Consider the following 14,580-nt stretch of genomic DNA (forward strand, 5'->3'; position numbering starts at 1 on the left):
CCCCTTCATTCCAGACTTCATGTTTTGAGAAATTGAAGTCCTTGTAGGGCTCTGAACATTTCTCATTATTTTATGCTTCTTTCTTTGTGTGAGAGGCCATCACACAAAGAAAGAAGCACAAAATCATAGGAAATGTTCAGAGCCCCACCGGGTCTTCGGCCACATCCACCTCCACTACATCCACCATTTCCAGCTGACGCTCCCTTATGTGGGGGTCACATTCTCCAGAAAGTTCTCTCTGATCTCCCATGCCCCATTTCCCTTGCCCTTCCTACACAATATGAAAATTAAATATAAGAAAATTGATTCAAGAAAAAGAAACTCTGGTCGAAGGTGATATTTCACTATGGAAGGGGGGGTGTCTTTTATTGCCTTATGTTGCAATCTCTTCTACTTATTTCTTAATTGGGTTATTTTCAAGATTCATGTCTTAGTCATGTTTGAAACCTTAGAGTTCAAACCAGTTTATTGATCTCAACTCAAAAATACTTTTAAAACACAAATTGGATATTTTATTAGGGATGTTTATAATCCTATTCTTCAGTCAGATTTCAATAATCTGTTTGAAAATTGGCATAAACAAATTTAAAGCCCAGAGATTTTAAAAAGCATTTATAAGTAGCGCCTCTATTGAGATATCCAGAGCAGAATGGGTGCCCTCAAGTGACTTACACTAAATTTTGTTTTATTTTTCAAAATATTCTAGAATGCCACCCCTTGTGGCCCCTGTCTGTTTTGCTTATATCTATTATAGCATCAGTGATTTAAATATTTTTCTGAGCTTTTAGACCTTCAACGGTTTCTTTTTGAACTCCCACAATGGGTTCTTATGATTATCTTTATCTCCTACGATATTTTCTTGTTAGTTTTATCCCCCTCCCCCCACTTTTTTATTTTATTTTATTTTTTTGAGACGGAGCCTCCCTCTTTGCCCAGGCTGGAGTGCAGTGGTGCAATCTCAGCTCACTGCAAGCTCCACCTCCTGGGTTCACACCATTCTCCTGCCTCAGCCTCCCGAGTAGCCGGGACTACAGGCACCTGCCACCACACCCAGTCAATTTTTTGTATTTTTAGTAGAGACAGGGTTTCACCATGTTAACCAGGATGGTCTCAATCTCCTGACCTCATGATCTGCCCCGATCAGCCACCCAAAGTGCTGGGATAACAAGCATGAGCCACCGCGCCCGGCCTATTTTCCCCACTTTTAAAAGGAAGGGTTTATTAGTGAACTCAGCAGTTACAAGCCAAAGGGGTGAAAAAGTCAACTCTCTATTCAAGAGCAACTAGGAGTAAACAAACTTGCCCTTTTACCTGTGAATTCACACCTGGTCACGGTGGTGAGGAGGTGAGCAAATCAGGACTTCCTGGCCATAGAAACAAGTGTGTATTATCAGCAGAATTTTTGTGTGTTTCTGCAGCCTGTGCTGTATGCCTTATCTTAGGCAGCAATATCAAACCAAGCAAAAAAGGAAAAAGTCATCATACTCTGATAGTTCTAGCACATGGTTCCAGCTAAAAGAAAAGGCAAAATCTTAGTGCTGTCCTAGGTCATTGCCCTAAGCTCCCCTCCTTAGAACAACCAGAGCAAAACACAACCCACCAAGTCACACCATAGTCAGTAATTGAGTCATAATGGAAAAGGCATTGTTGCATAATGACTTATCTAATTCATCTATGTTGATTTAAGCAGTCTTTAAATCAGTCCTTTTAAAAAGAGAAAAAGAAAGAGGTATCTGTTCATTGGGGCATGTCAGCTATGAAAAGGAAATTCTCTAAGCATCCCAAACACAAGTGGAACCAAGATGGGCTGTTCTCACAATCTGGGCAATCTTCTTCAGGACAGAGAAAGGTGGAGCGGTCTTTGATGACAATATGCCCACTTAACCCAGAGCATGGCTGTGCTCAGCCCCCTTTTGTGTGGTTGCTTGGCTTGTTCTTGAGTTTTGAAGCACCATTGGAACAACCCAAGTGTACCAGTGACAGCCCCAGTCCCTTCCTGGGTGTGCCCTTCCTCTCTAGCAGCAGCCAGTGCCCTGAAGAGACTTACCCATAGCCCATCTGCTCCACACTGCCTCATTAGGGATCAGCCCCCACTCATTTATTGCTAAAGCTTGTGTGTCTAGGAGTGGGGAGAAGTGATGGAATAATAGAGGATTATGACATTTATTGGTTCAAATTTAATTCTGCTTTCATAACTACAGAAAGCATTTGTCTGGCTAGGTTATGCCAAGTAGATCCACTAAAAGTTGTTTCTCAGCCAACAAACACATGAAAAAAATGCTCAGCATCACTCATCATCAGAGAAAAGCCAATTAAAACCACAATGATATCATCTTACACCAGTCAGAATGGCTGTTAACAAAAAGTCAAAAAAAAAAAAAAAAAACAGGTGTTATCAAGGACATAGAGAAAAAGGAATGCTTATACACTGTTGGTGGGAATGTAAATTAGTTCAACCTCTAGGGAAAACAGTGTGGAGATTTCTCAAATAACTAAAAATAGAACTACCACTTGACCCAGCAATCCCACTATTGGGAATTTACCCAAAGGAAATGAAATCATTACATTAAAAAAGACACTTGTACTCAGATGTTTATGGCAGCACTATTCACAATAACAAAATCATGGAACCAACCTAAATGTCCATCCAGTTGATTGGATAAAGAAAATATGGCAAGGAATACTATGTAGCCATAAAAAAGAATGAAATCACGTCCTTTGAAGCAACATGGATGGATCTGGAGGCCATTATACTAAGTAAAATAACTCAGAAACAGAAAGTAGAATACTGCATGTTCTCACTTAAAAGTGGGAGCTACACAATGAGTACATATGGACATAAAGATGGAAGTAACAGACATTGGAGACTCCAAAATGGAGGAGGGTGGGATGGTAGTGAGGGATAAAAAACACCTGTTGGGTACAATGTTCATGTTTTGGTGATAGGTATACTAGAAGCCAAATCCTCACCGTTATGCAATATATCTATGTAACAAAAATGCACATGTACCCACGAATCTAAAATGAAATCAATATTTAAAGATTTTAAAAATATATTTTAAAGAGTAAAGCATCAAACCAAGGAACACGGGGGTCAAGGGTAAGCTAGGAAACGCCCAGGTCTGCTCTGACGCGCCCCCTGCAGGATCTCGTCCAGACATGCAGGAGAGGCAAGGCCGCAGGTGCGCGATTGGGGCAGTTTTGCGCTCCCTCCTACCTGCCCCCTCCCGCCCCAAGTTCAAGCCCCACCTACTTTGTCACCCACCACCAGCCTATGGAGGTTCCCACTCTGGTCCTCCGTGTCCCATGGGTAAAATGGACGTAGCATGTCTAATTGCACATGTCCCCTCAGTGTTGTGAAGGACTGAAGGGCTTGTGTAAGGGAACGCGCCTGGAGCACTGACTTCGTCCCCTTTTCCCAGTTCCTGCTCAGAGCCACTCTCCCAGGCCCCCGGCCCCTAACTGTATCCTAGCCCTCCGATCAGCCTTTGCCTACTGAGGGCAAAACTACGGGGTATAAGAACAGGGACTGCTACGTCGCCCCATTGCCTCTGTCTTGCATTTCCCCTGCGTGGTCCTAAACCCGGAGACGGGGCCCTGTGCCGACTGGAAGGGCGCTCCCGGCTTCGGATAGGGCGCGGGTCACAAAGCGCGTTCCGCCCTAGAACGCCCGGAGGAGATAAAAGCCGCGCAGGCCCCGCACTCGCTGCGCACTCCGACCGTTCCGACGAGAGAGCGCTGCACTCGCTGAAAATGACTCGAAAGCTGCCCCGCATCTCCGCCCCCCAGCCCCGGCGCCCGCTCGGCGCCATCCCGAAGCGCCTTGGCCGTGGGCTCTTCTTTCCTCCCATCCACCCTCCGCTTCTGGACCCGCACACTACGCTCCTGTTCCATCCCACCTACTCGTCCTTCTGCCCCATCTGCTACCCGTCTCTGAACCAATTCGTGCCCGTCCACTACCCCGTCGTGGGCATCGCCCTGCCGAGCTCTTCGTGCGTAAATCTTCATCGGGGCTGCATCTGCCGCCCGCATGTCCGTTGGGGCCCCAACTTCCACTACATCCCTCCCTATCCCCCCACACCCCCACCCAGCCCCTGCTTCTAGAGCCTGCCTGCAGCCCGCCCCCGCCCAGCCACCCCCGCGGCCCTGACGGTCCACGACCCCACGGAGAGGCCTCTGCAGGGACCGTGCTCGGGTAGCGAAGGAGCGGACCTCGGGGTCCCCACGGCCTGGCTATGGACACGGGGACGCAGGACCACGGACACCCACCCTCGGCCTCCGCTGCCTGCTCAGCAGCCGGGCCCGCCTCTGCATTTGGAACTGGCTTCCCCGTGGGCGTTGGTCTGGAACCACCGAGCAAACTGCTGGCCCGAGACGGAGAAGGGAGAGCACGAGGAAGCAGAGCCTCTGCTTGCTGGGAGGGAAACAACTGGCCAAGGTGAGGCCTCACCACATGCGCATGACCTCCGGGTCTGTCCCGTGACGGGAAGCCCTTTCCTGGAGGGGTAAGGGCTGGATCGCAGGAAGCTGGGGCTGTGGGAGCGCTGTTGCCTGGAGACCGCGTGGGACGCCGTTGCCTGGAGACGGCGGAAGCCCGGGGCCAGGGGGAGAGGCACAAGGGAGCAGAGAGCGCTTGGAGCCCGATGGAGCAACGCCAAGGCCATGGCGGGACACCCCAGGGAGAAGGTGACCCAGGATGAGGTCCATCAGAACCAGATCTTGCAGGAGCTGTACCTCAAAGAGCTACCAGCCCGGAACGTCTATGCGCAGCATCACGTGAACCCCTCCACGGGGTCCACAGATCACCAGGAAGCCCGTGTCTTGGCATGGTAACCTGGAGGAGCCTGGAGACGCCAGGTGTCGGAATCTCATTCATCACGCTGCCCAGGGACCAAGGAAGAAGGACCCAGACACAGACTGAAAATTAGGAAACTGCATGGGACTCAGAGCCCTCGCTCAACCCAGAATGCCCGGATCGCAGGCTGAACCACGGCAGCGTCTGCAATGACATCGCTCTGTACAAGGCTCAGATGTGGAGCCTGGGAGAAGATGATTGCCACCAGTGACATCCCAGCGGTGGACTGAGGCCCCGAATTTCATGCCCAAAGTGTGCACTGCCCCGAGAAATAAATTTTTTTGAAGTTACTTTTGAGTCATTGTATTATTTATACCAAAACACACTCATGGTAGGAACCCCAAACCTAGTATGACTTTTTTATCTCTTTTCCAAGGAGAAAAACTTACATGATTTCATAGAAAAATTCACATTGCTATGGTGATATCAATCAGAAAGAAGTCTGCAGGAAAAGACTAACATATTGAGGCTTGTATTTGTTAGGATTCTTTCCACTGTGAAAAACAGAAACCGAATTTAAGCAGAAATGAGAAATATTTAACTCCTGAACTTCAGAGTTCCAAGGAATGCAGGCATGACAGGATCCAGGGACTCAAACAATGTCACAGATCTCTCTTGGTCTCTCTTTCCTTCCCTGATTCTGCTTATCTCTGACTCTTCACTTCTGACATGATTCATTCTTAACGCTGACAAATTCTATCCTTGCGGAAGGGAAGACTGCTACCAGCAAAGCTATATCCACATTTCAGAGACAGAGTAGGAGAAGGAGCGAGAGAGACAAATTTTCCCATCTAATCCAGCCATAAAGAATCTCAGAGGATTTAGGTTCATCTATCCTGTGTTACAAAGCTGCCTGCAAACTGTGCAAGTCATACCATGTCAGGGTTGACCAAGCCTGGGCATGGACTCACAGGAGTCAAATGCACATAAGAAGCTTTCTAGTGGAATCAAAGGAAAGGTGAGAAAATGTACTGCTCACACCCAAAGTGTGATCTATTACAAACTTAGACATTCTCCAGGGATAAACTATAGGGTAGGAAGGAAACTGTCAGTTAGCAGCATTATGGCTGATTGAATTTTGGAGTCAGCCAGCCCTGGGTTCAAATACTGTGGGGTACTAGGGAAAGCAATCCAAACTCTCTGAAGCCTGATATATGCATGTGCAAAAAGATGCGTGCAAAGGCTTGTACAGGCAGCGCCTGGCACATACTAAATGCTCAACAAAACATGAACCCCTCTAGTGGTCAGCAGCACCATTTCATGATGCCGAGTGTAGTTTGCTGTGACTTGTTTGTATGTTTAGACAAAACACCTGCATTCATTCAACGTTGTCCTGCCTTGTCCTTTTGTCCAAAGAACATTGTAACACCATCCCCAGAGTGGTACCCACTTATGCCTTCTCCCCACAGCAGCCCACACTAAATGTCAATTCTGTACTCCTTTCCTATAACAAAGCTTCCATTTTGTCTCCTTTCCATCTCAGCCATCAAATTGAAATGCAATCAGAGAAATGTACCCTTGCAAGTGTGTGAATGATGCTGTTGGAGATATTAATAAAACACTCTTGCCGATTGCATATGTTAAATATTTTAAAATTTTAATTCTAGAAATGTATGTAGTAGTAGACTGGTCTCCACCAGCGATGTTTTAGAGCAGCACAGTTTTCCAGCATCTCTAAAATGTTACTGGGTAGGTAACTGCCTATATAGAAAGCCAGGTCTAACTGAGACACAGTATCAAGTAATAGGCATCAATCTTATTATTTTTTTATCAATAATAAAAGTCTGTTATTGTCATTCAAGCCAATAGCAGGCTTTTATTCGGGACATAGAATCAATGGCCTTTGGTGTTTCAGACACAAGCTGTTCCCAAAAGCTTGAGCCCAGAATAAGGTAACAAAAGCATCCTGCATTAAAGCTGGAAGTGAATAAGATTATGATAAATTCATAGGTAACCTTGTGAGACAATCTTAGATTCTGTTTTGTGTGTTATATTTTGCTATATGTAACTAATATAAATATTGTGCATATTATTCTGAAACTTTTTTATCCACATGGCTTTGAAGTTTACCCATGTTCATACATGCAGCTGAAGTTCATTCTTTTTAAGCTGCAGATAATAGTGGATTTGGGGTAGGTACACAGCTTCTCTGTTCTCCTATCCATGGACATATTTAGTCTGCTTCCAAATGTCCGCAGTTACAAATAACACATCAATAAATATTTTAATGCACACACCTTTGTTTGCATGAATGAGAGCTTCTTCAGGCTATGTACCTAGGACAGCTATGAGCTATGGCTAAATGCTCTCCACGGTGATTTCACCAATGTGCTGGCTAAATGCTCTCCACGGTGATTTTACCAATGTGCTGTAAGTCAACAGAGAAGCATCCCGACTGCCCCATGACCTCACCAACATTGCCAGGCCCTTTAAACTTTGCTAATCTGCAAGATATAAAGCGGTAACTATTGTGGAATGACACGTCCCTTATTGTCAGTGAGGATGGGCTCTCCTATGGGTCTTGACTATTTGGTGTCCTGAGGCTTTGAATTTCCTGTTTATATTGTTTGTTCAATTTTCTATTGTCTTTTTTCTTTGGTTTTCAGAAGTTCTTTTAGAAAACATGGTGTCAGATGCCACACAGTATCTTTCCTCTTGTTCAAGATCTTCAGCAGAGGCTGAGGCTGAAGGCAAAACATGCTGAGCACCAGCCACAAGCTCACTGAGAGGGACGTTCCCTAGGAATTGGCCCCACCCGCACCCCCACCCCAGTGAGCAACCACTCCACATATGAGGAGAGCTCATGGGTCGTCTTTGGGCCTTTGTGTTTGGTTCATGAAAAGAGCTTATTTCTTCCTCACTCTACCAGGGTGAGGGGAGATCCCCAAGAGAACTATTCCAAAACTTTGAGCGCCATCAAAAAAGCAGGACTGGATTTTGATTCCTGCTCTGCACCTGTTTAGCTGGTAGATTTGCTATACTGGTGCTGAGCCCCTGAACTAGAGAAAAGTAGACTTGAGAAGAGGTGGTTTGGTGAGGCCCTGCCCAATGGAGTGGGGCATGAAGGCATGCTCCCCTCAAAGTTGGGCACATGCCACGAGAGATTCTGATTCCTAAGAAGTAGGGAGATGGAGCCCCAGCGCACCTGCAGACCTGAAGGTAGACTGTGGCAGGAAGCTGAGCTAGGAGCTCCAGGCACAAAGCAGCACAGTCCCCACAGGTGTGCGTGTGAGGCCACCCACTGCATGGCAGCCTGAAAGCACAGTTGGGTCCCTCCAAAACCCACCTTTGCCAGGGTCTCTCCTCAGATGTGAGCCCCTTGTAGGACATGAAGGTGTCACCATCCAGCCACTTGCCCTTGGGCAATGAGCAGGGATGGCAGTTGTGACACCCCAGGGAGATCCATGATATGTAGTCAAATATGTAGACATGGTTTTTTCCCCATCTCTCACTGCTCCAAATGAGGTGGGAGAGACGGAGGAAGAGGACAGGTGTGTGATAGCAGCCCATCACCACCTTTATCCCACCCGTTAGAGTCTCAGCTCCCATCTCCCCTGAGCCGAGTAGAGGAAAAGAAAAGCTTTGAATCAAATGATTAAAGTTTTAACATGAACCACAGTTGAATCTGATAAACCCCAAATGACTCTTCAAAGCACCAGAAGTGACTGCAAAACTGTGAAACCTAGCAGAAATAACTGAAGGGAGCTTCTACCTAATGGGGAAAAAAAGGGCTTGACATTGGGGGAAAAAATCATGTTTCTACTACGCTGCTTTGAACTCAATTACCTGGCTACACCTGTTTTCTACCTGCCGCAACAGTCTATGGGGCTGTTGTGATGATAAAGTGAGATTTCATTTGCCACTCTTCCGACCTTGATTGCACTTCTCTAGAAAAGCCTACCCCAAAATGTTCACCCATCCAATCCTGAAGCCTAATTCATTCATTCCTCTGTGTTTCTGAGGCAAGAAGCAGGCATGTAGAATCTGGCCTCCAGTCAGTAATCTGCATGCGTTTTTATTGCTTCCTGTCAAATCAAGGTTGCATGTTCTTTTTAGAATCCCTTTAGGAAGCAGAGGAAAAACCCCAGGGCGCCCCCTGCGGGACGCGTGGAGCTATCGCGGGCGCCCTCACTTGGGAGGTTTGGGACTTAACGCTGCTCACTTGCCTGGGTCGTTGGGTCCCTTCTTTGTCACTGAGGTCAGACTACCAGATACCTCCCTGAAACGTCCGCAAGGGTCGTGGTGTGGCGGACAGACCCTCAGGGGCAGACAGAGCGAGGCGAGAACGAGCCCTGAGGACAGGCCCTCCTTCCACCCCGCGCCACCGCCACCGCCACCCCTCCCCACGGGCCAGCGGGACCTCCAAGCACGATCTCAGTACTTATTTCAGGCTGGTTTCACCCGATGACAATTTCCCCGAGTACCTAGGGAAAACCACTATAGGTTATTTATTCTAAATAAGCCAAAACAACGTCCCAAATGAACACGCCTGGTGGAGGTTTTAGCCATGGGTTTAATTGAAGCCAGACAGCTCGGAGGAGAGCACGGCTCTGTTCCAAGCTCCTAGATGGCTCCTGGCCACAATGCTTTCCCACACTCAGGCCTGATGTGGTGTGGAGCCGGGCCATCACCTGGTCCCTGGGTCAGAAACAGGTGCCGGAGCTGTTGCCTCTTCCTTGGTTTGCGGGTGGGGGTGTCGCAGTCAGGTCAACCACAACCCCTTGTGACTAGTGTTGCATTTTTAAAAAGAGTCTGTCATCAAACAGCTTTCTTCCATGATTTTCTTCCCCTTCTCTCTCTGCACCTCCTCACTCCCCTACCCCTAGCCAACTTCCCGCCCCTTCCTTGTGGCTGTCTCCCCCATCCATTAGGTCATGCACGCCATCAGGGCAGAGACATGCCTTGTGCTCACCTCTGTATCCATATAGGAGGCCCATGTGTTCAATAAATGGCAGAAGTCGACAATAAAACTACAAAAGGCCAGTTTGGAACTTTGGTCATAGCATGGCTAAATGACCACCCGAGTTCTCTCATTTCCCTCTAAAGTGGCTACCATGCACCTTTGGCTTGGAAGCTAGACAGGTGGGGTGGAGGGAAGTACAAGATTGGTCCTTTGAGATCCCTGAATGCTCTTTCACAGAGGTGAGGTTTCCAAGAACCCAAGCAAAGCCCACCTTTTGGTCTCACACCATAGAGAGGCGGGCCAGGCACCCTCCTAACACTAGGTTGCCCACTGGACTCTTGGGAGCTGCCTTGAACAAGGCCTGAAGGGAGACCCGGTGCTCAACCCTGAAACGGAAATCCGCCACCATTTGATATTTGTCCTTCAAACCCCTAGGTCGGATTACAGATACAAATAAAATTAGGCTAGATGGTCCTTACCTTGCTTGGAAGTCATACTACAGACATGCAAATTAACTTGGGCAGGAGAGACCCAAGCAAATCTCACCATTGCTCTTGCGCCCAAGTTCCCATCATTCACTCATCCGGCCAAGCTCTGTGGAAGGTCTAGGGTGCCAGCAGCGTGCTAGGGGTCCATAATTCCAGAGAAGGCCATTGTACCTTCCAAAGCATTTATTGGCCATTGTAAGAGCTGAGAGAAAAAGACCCTTAATTTTCACACAGAATAAAACAGAGCCTGCCTATTACTCATTCAATCAGAAAAGCTTTGTGACATTCTGACACCTGACTGATGTTGCTTGAAACAGAAAAGTTGGAAAACTGGAAAGGGAATTGATTTGCAAGCATGGGGGCTGGGACTAAATGTCCTACCATCGCCCACCCACCTGCCCCCAATCAAGTACTTGGCTTTCTTATTTCAATGAACAGATAATTGAGGGCCTACAAAAAGAGTCTCAAGATTCCAAGTGTCCCCATTAGAAATGTCTCTAGAGCCGGGCATGGTGGCTCATGCCTATAATCCTAGCACTTTGGGAGGCCGAGGTGGGCAGACCACCTGAGGTCAGGAGTTTGAGACCAGCCTGGCAAACATGGTGAAATCCCGTCTCTACTAAAAATACAAAGATTAGCCGGGTGTGGTGGCACGCACCTGTAGTCCCAGCTACTTGGGAGGCTGAGGCAGGAGAATCACTTCAACCCAGGAGGCGGAGGTTGCAGCAAGCCAAGATTATGCCATGGCACTCCAGCCTAAGTGACAAAGCGAGACTCTTGTCTCGAAAAAAAAAGAAGAAAGAAAAAAAAAATGTCTCCAGAGTATCTGTGCCCTGTCAACTGTGATATGTGAAATAAAATCAGAGAGAGTGACATGACAGCACGGTCGGGAACAGCCCAACATCCCAAGCTTTCTCTTCGTTTTAGGGGACTTCAGCCTCCTCACAGGAGAGCAGCTCTCCACTGCAACCTGCTGACCTCAAGCCCCTGCCTCCTCCATCCTCTTTCTCTCTGGGACCACACACATGGGAATCATAAACACAAAAGACCCTGAGACTCAGTATGGGCTTTTTTTGTTTGTTTTGCCTCGGTTGGGGCTAGGAAAAGAGATAATACCAGTCAGGTTTTAGGGTTGCTACTGTTTTTAAGTAACCTACTTTACCAGAGTGGTTACTGGGAAAGGCCAGATGGTTCTCCCCTTTTGTTTGGAGCTCTGAGCTTACTCCACCCCTGTGTTATGGCCTCTTAAGTTTTTAGGATACATCCAACTGGATGGAAGCAATGGCAGACCCTGACTCTGCAGGAGTGCCTGTGCCACCCCTGGAGAGGCCTGCTTGAGAATGTACCCTACTGAGAATCACCAGCAGCAGAGCAGGTGCGATGGATAAATACACAGGGCAGGGGACTAGTGGGGCTGGGAATTGCACAGCCACACCCTGAAACAGAGAAGTGTGTTACTAGGTCCTTCAAGACCAAAAACATCCCATCACAGCTTGTTGATCATTTCTTTTGAAATGCACAAAAAATGTAATCCCAGCACTTTGGGAGGCCGAGACGGGCGGATCACGAGGTCAGGAGATCGAGACCATCCTGGCTAACACGGTGAAACCCCGTCTCTACTAAAAAAATACAAAAACTAGCCGGGCGAGGTGGCGGGCACCTGTAGTCCCAGCTACTCGGGAGGCTGAGGCAGGAGAATGGCATAAACCCGGGAGGCGGAGCTTGCAGTGAGCTGAGATCTGGCCACTGCACTCCAGTCCGGGTGACAGAGCGAGACTCCGCCTCAAAAAAAAAGAAAAAAAAGAAAAAAAAGAAAAAAAAGAAAAAAAAAATGTCTCCAGAGTATCTGTGCCCTGTCAACTGTGATATGTGAAATAAAATCAGAGAGAGTGACATGACAGCACGGTCGGGAACAGCCCAACATCCCAAGCTTTCTCTTCGTTTTAGGGGACTTCAGCCTCCTCACAGGAGAGCAGCTCTCCACTGCAACCTGCTGACCTCAAGCCCCTGCCTCCTCCATCCTCTTTCTCTCTGGGACCACACACATGGGAATCATAAACACAAAAGACCCTGAGACTCAGTATGGGCTTTTTTTGTTTGTTTTGCCTCGGTTGGGGCTAGGAAAAGAGATAATACCAGTCAGGTTTTAGGGTTGCTACTGTTTTTAAGTAACCTACTTTACCAGAGTGGTTACTGGGAAAGGCCAGATGGTTCTCCCCTTTTGTTTGGAGCTCTGAGCTTACTCCACCCCTGTGTTATGGCCTCTTAAGTTTTTAGGATACATCCAACTGGATGGAAGCAATGGCAGACCCTGACTCTGCAGGAGTGCCTGTGCCACCCCTGGAGAGGCCTGCTTGAGAATGTACCCTACTGAGAATCACCAGCAGCAGAGCAGGTGCGATGGATAAATACACAGGGCAGGGGACTAGTGGGGCTGGGAATTGCACAGCCACACCCTGAAACAGAGAAGTGTGTTACTAGGTCCTTCAAGACCAAAAACATCCCATCACAGCTTGTTGATCATTTCTTTTGAAATGCACAAAAAATGTAATCCCAGCACTTTGGGAGGCCGAGACGGGCGGATCACGAGGTCAGGAGATCGAGACCATCCTGGCTAACACGGTGAAACCCCGTCTCTACTAAAAAAATACAAAAACTAGCCGGGCGAGGTGGCGGGCACCTGTAGTCCCAGCTACTCGGGAGGCTGAGGCAGGAGAATGGCATAAACCCGGGAGGCGGAGCTTGCAGTGAGCTGAGATCTGGCCACTGCACTCCAGTCCGGGTGACAGAGCGAGACTCCGCCTCAAAAAAAAAGAAAAAAAAGAAAAAAGAAACGCACAAAAAATATATATAAAACAAGAAATTCCCCAGTGTCATTACCAAACTAGGAACTCAGGCTTGAGCCTGGGACACCTTAGAATACATTTTGCTTTCTGACATCTTCAGCCAACACTGGTGGAAGCCACAACTGGTACAAGCTTTCTGGAGGGAAATTTGGAAGAATGCATCAGATGATCAGCTATGAATCTATCTATTTAATAGATAAATTCTTCCATTTCCAGTAATTTATCTAAGGCAAATGGTCAGATGAATGCACTTTGTTTGTAAAAGTAACAATTGGAACACATCTAAACACCCATGTGATGGCTCATCTTACGTGTCAACTTGACTGGGCCGAAAGACGCCCAGATTAAACATTATTTATGGATGTGTCTGTAAAGGTGTTTCCAGGGGAGTTTAGCACTGGAATCAGTGGACTCAGTAAGACAGAGAACCTTCCCCAGAGCAGGCGGGCATCATCCAAATCCCTTGAAGGCCTGAATAGAACAAAAAGCAGAAGAAGGAGGAATTCTTCCCCACCCCTTTTTAAAATCTGCCTCACTCACTGCTTGAACTGTACTAAACCATCTCATCTTCTGCCTTCAGACTGGGATTTACATCATCAGCGCCACTGGTTCTCAGGGTGTTGGACTCCAACTAAAGAAATACTTCACTGGCCTTCCTGGGTCTCCAGCCCGTAGAGAGCGGATTGTGGGTCTTTTCAGCCTCCATGATCATGGAGACAGTTCTTAATTTTGTATGTATATAAAAGTCATATTGGTTCTGTTTCTCTAGAAAACCCTGAATAATGCAATTCATAAATCTAAGATTGGTACTGCAAGATCAAATCTATGTGACTACTCATATATACACCAAAAGGATAATGAATATTTTTATAACTTCCTGTTTTTATCAATTTACCCAATGAGCAAATAATCAGGGAGGAAAAAGTTGTTTATATTTTGAAAGCAAAACAAAGTATCTCCGTCTTTAGTTTCATCCGGCTCTTCAGAATAGCCAGGATGTCTTATTTCACAGCAGACTTGCATTAAGTGTCAGAGGGTTGACAGTTTGTTTTTTAAGATCTTTTTAACTGCTCTATTTTTTACTGAATGAACGTCACTCATGGCTAGTCTTGTTCACAAACTCACGTCCTCCACCACTCCCTGCATTGGATTATTTTGAAGTAAATCTGAGACATCATAGTATTTCATTCACAAATGTTTCAGGATGTCACCTCTAAAACATAAGATGCTTTTAGAAACATAACAATGCGACCATTATCATACCTAACAATTTAACAGGAATGCTGTAACATCGTGAAATACCCAGCCAGTGATATATTTCTCTGGGGCCACGTGTAACAACTTTGTTACCCCTGGGTGGGTTACCTAATCTCTTACACACTTACTTTCTTCATTTTAAAATGGAAAGGATATAGGATAATTGACTGTTAATGAGATAAGGTACTTAAAGAGCTTAGCTTAGGGTCTGGCACATGGTGGCATCAGATC

At 46.9% G+C, this 14,580-nt stretch overlaps 1 pseudogene; it reads left to right on the forward strand.

Annotated features, from left to right (window-relative positions):
- The first annotated feature begins 4,246 nt into the window (after positions 1 to 4,246).
- On the forward strand, positions 4,247 to 5,145 carry LOC117062977 (annotated as a pseudogene).
- Positions 5,146 to 14,580: the final 9,435 nt, after the last annotated feature.

This window comes from Trachypithecus francoisi, unplaced genomic scaffold, assembly GCF_009764315.1.
Source record: "Trachypithecus francoisi isolate TF-2019V2 unplaced genomic scaffold, Tfra_2.0 Lachesis_group17, whole genome shotgun sequence".
In the NCBI taxonomy this organism is placed as follows: Eukaryota; Metazoa; Chordata; class Mammalia; order Primates; family Cercopithecidae; genus Trachypithecus; species Trachypithecus francoisi.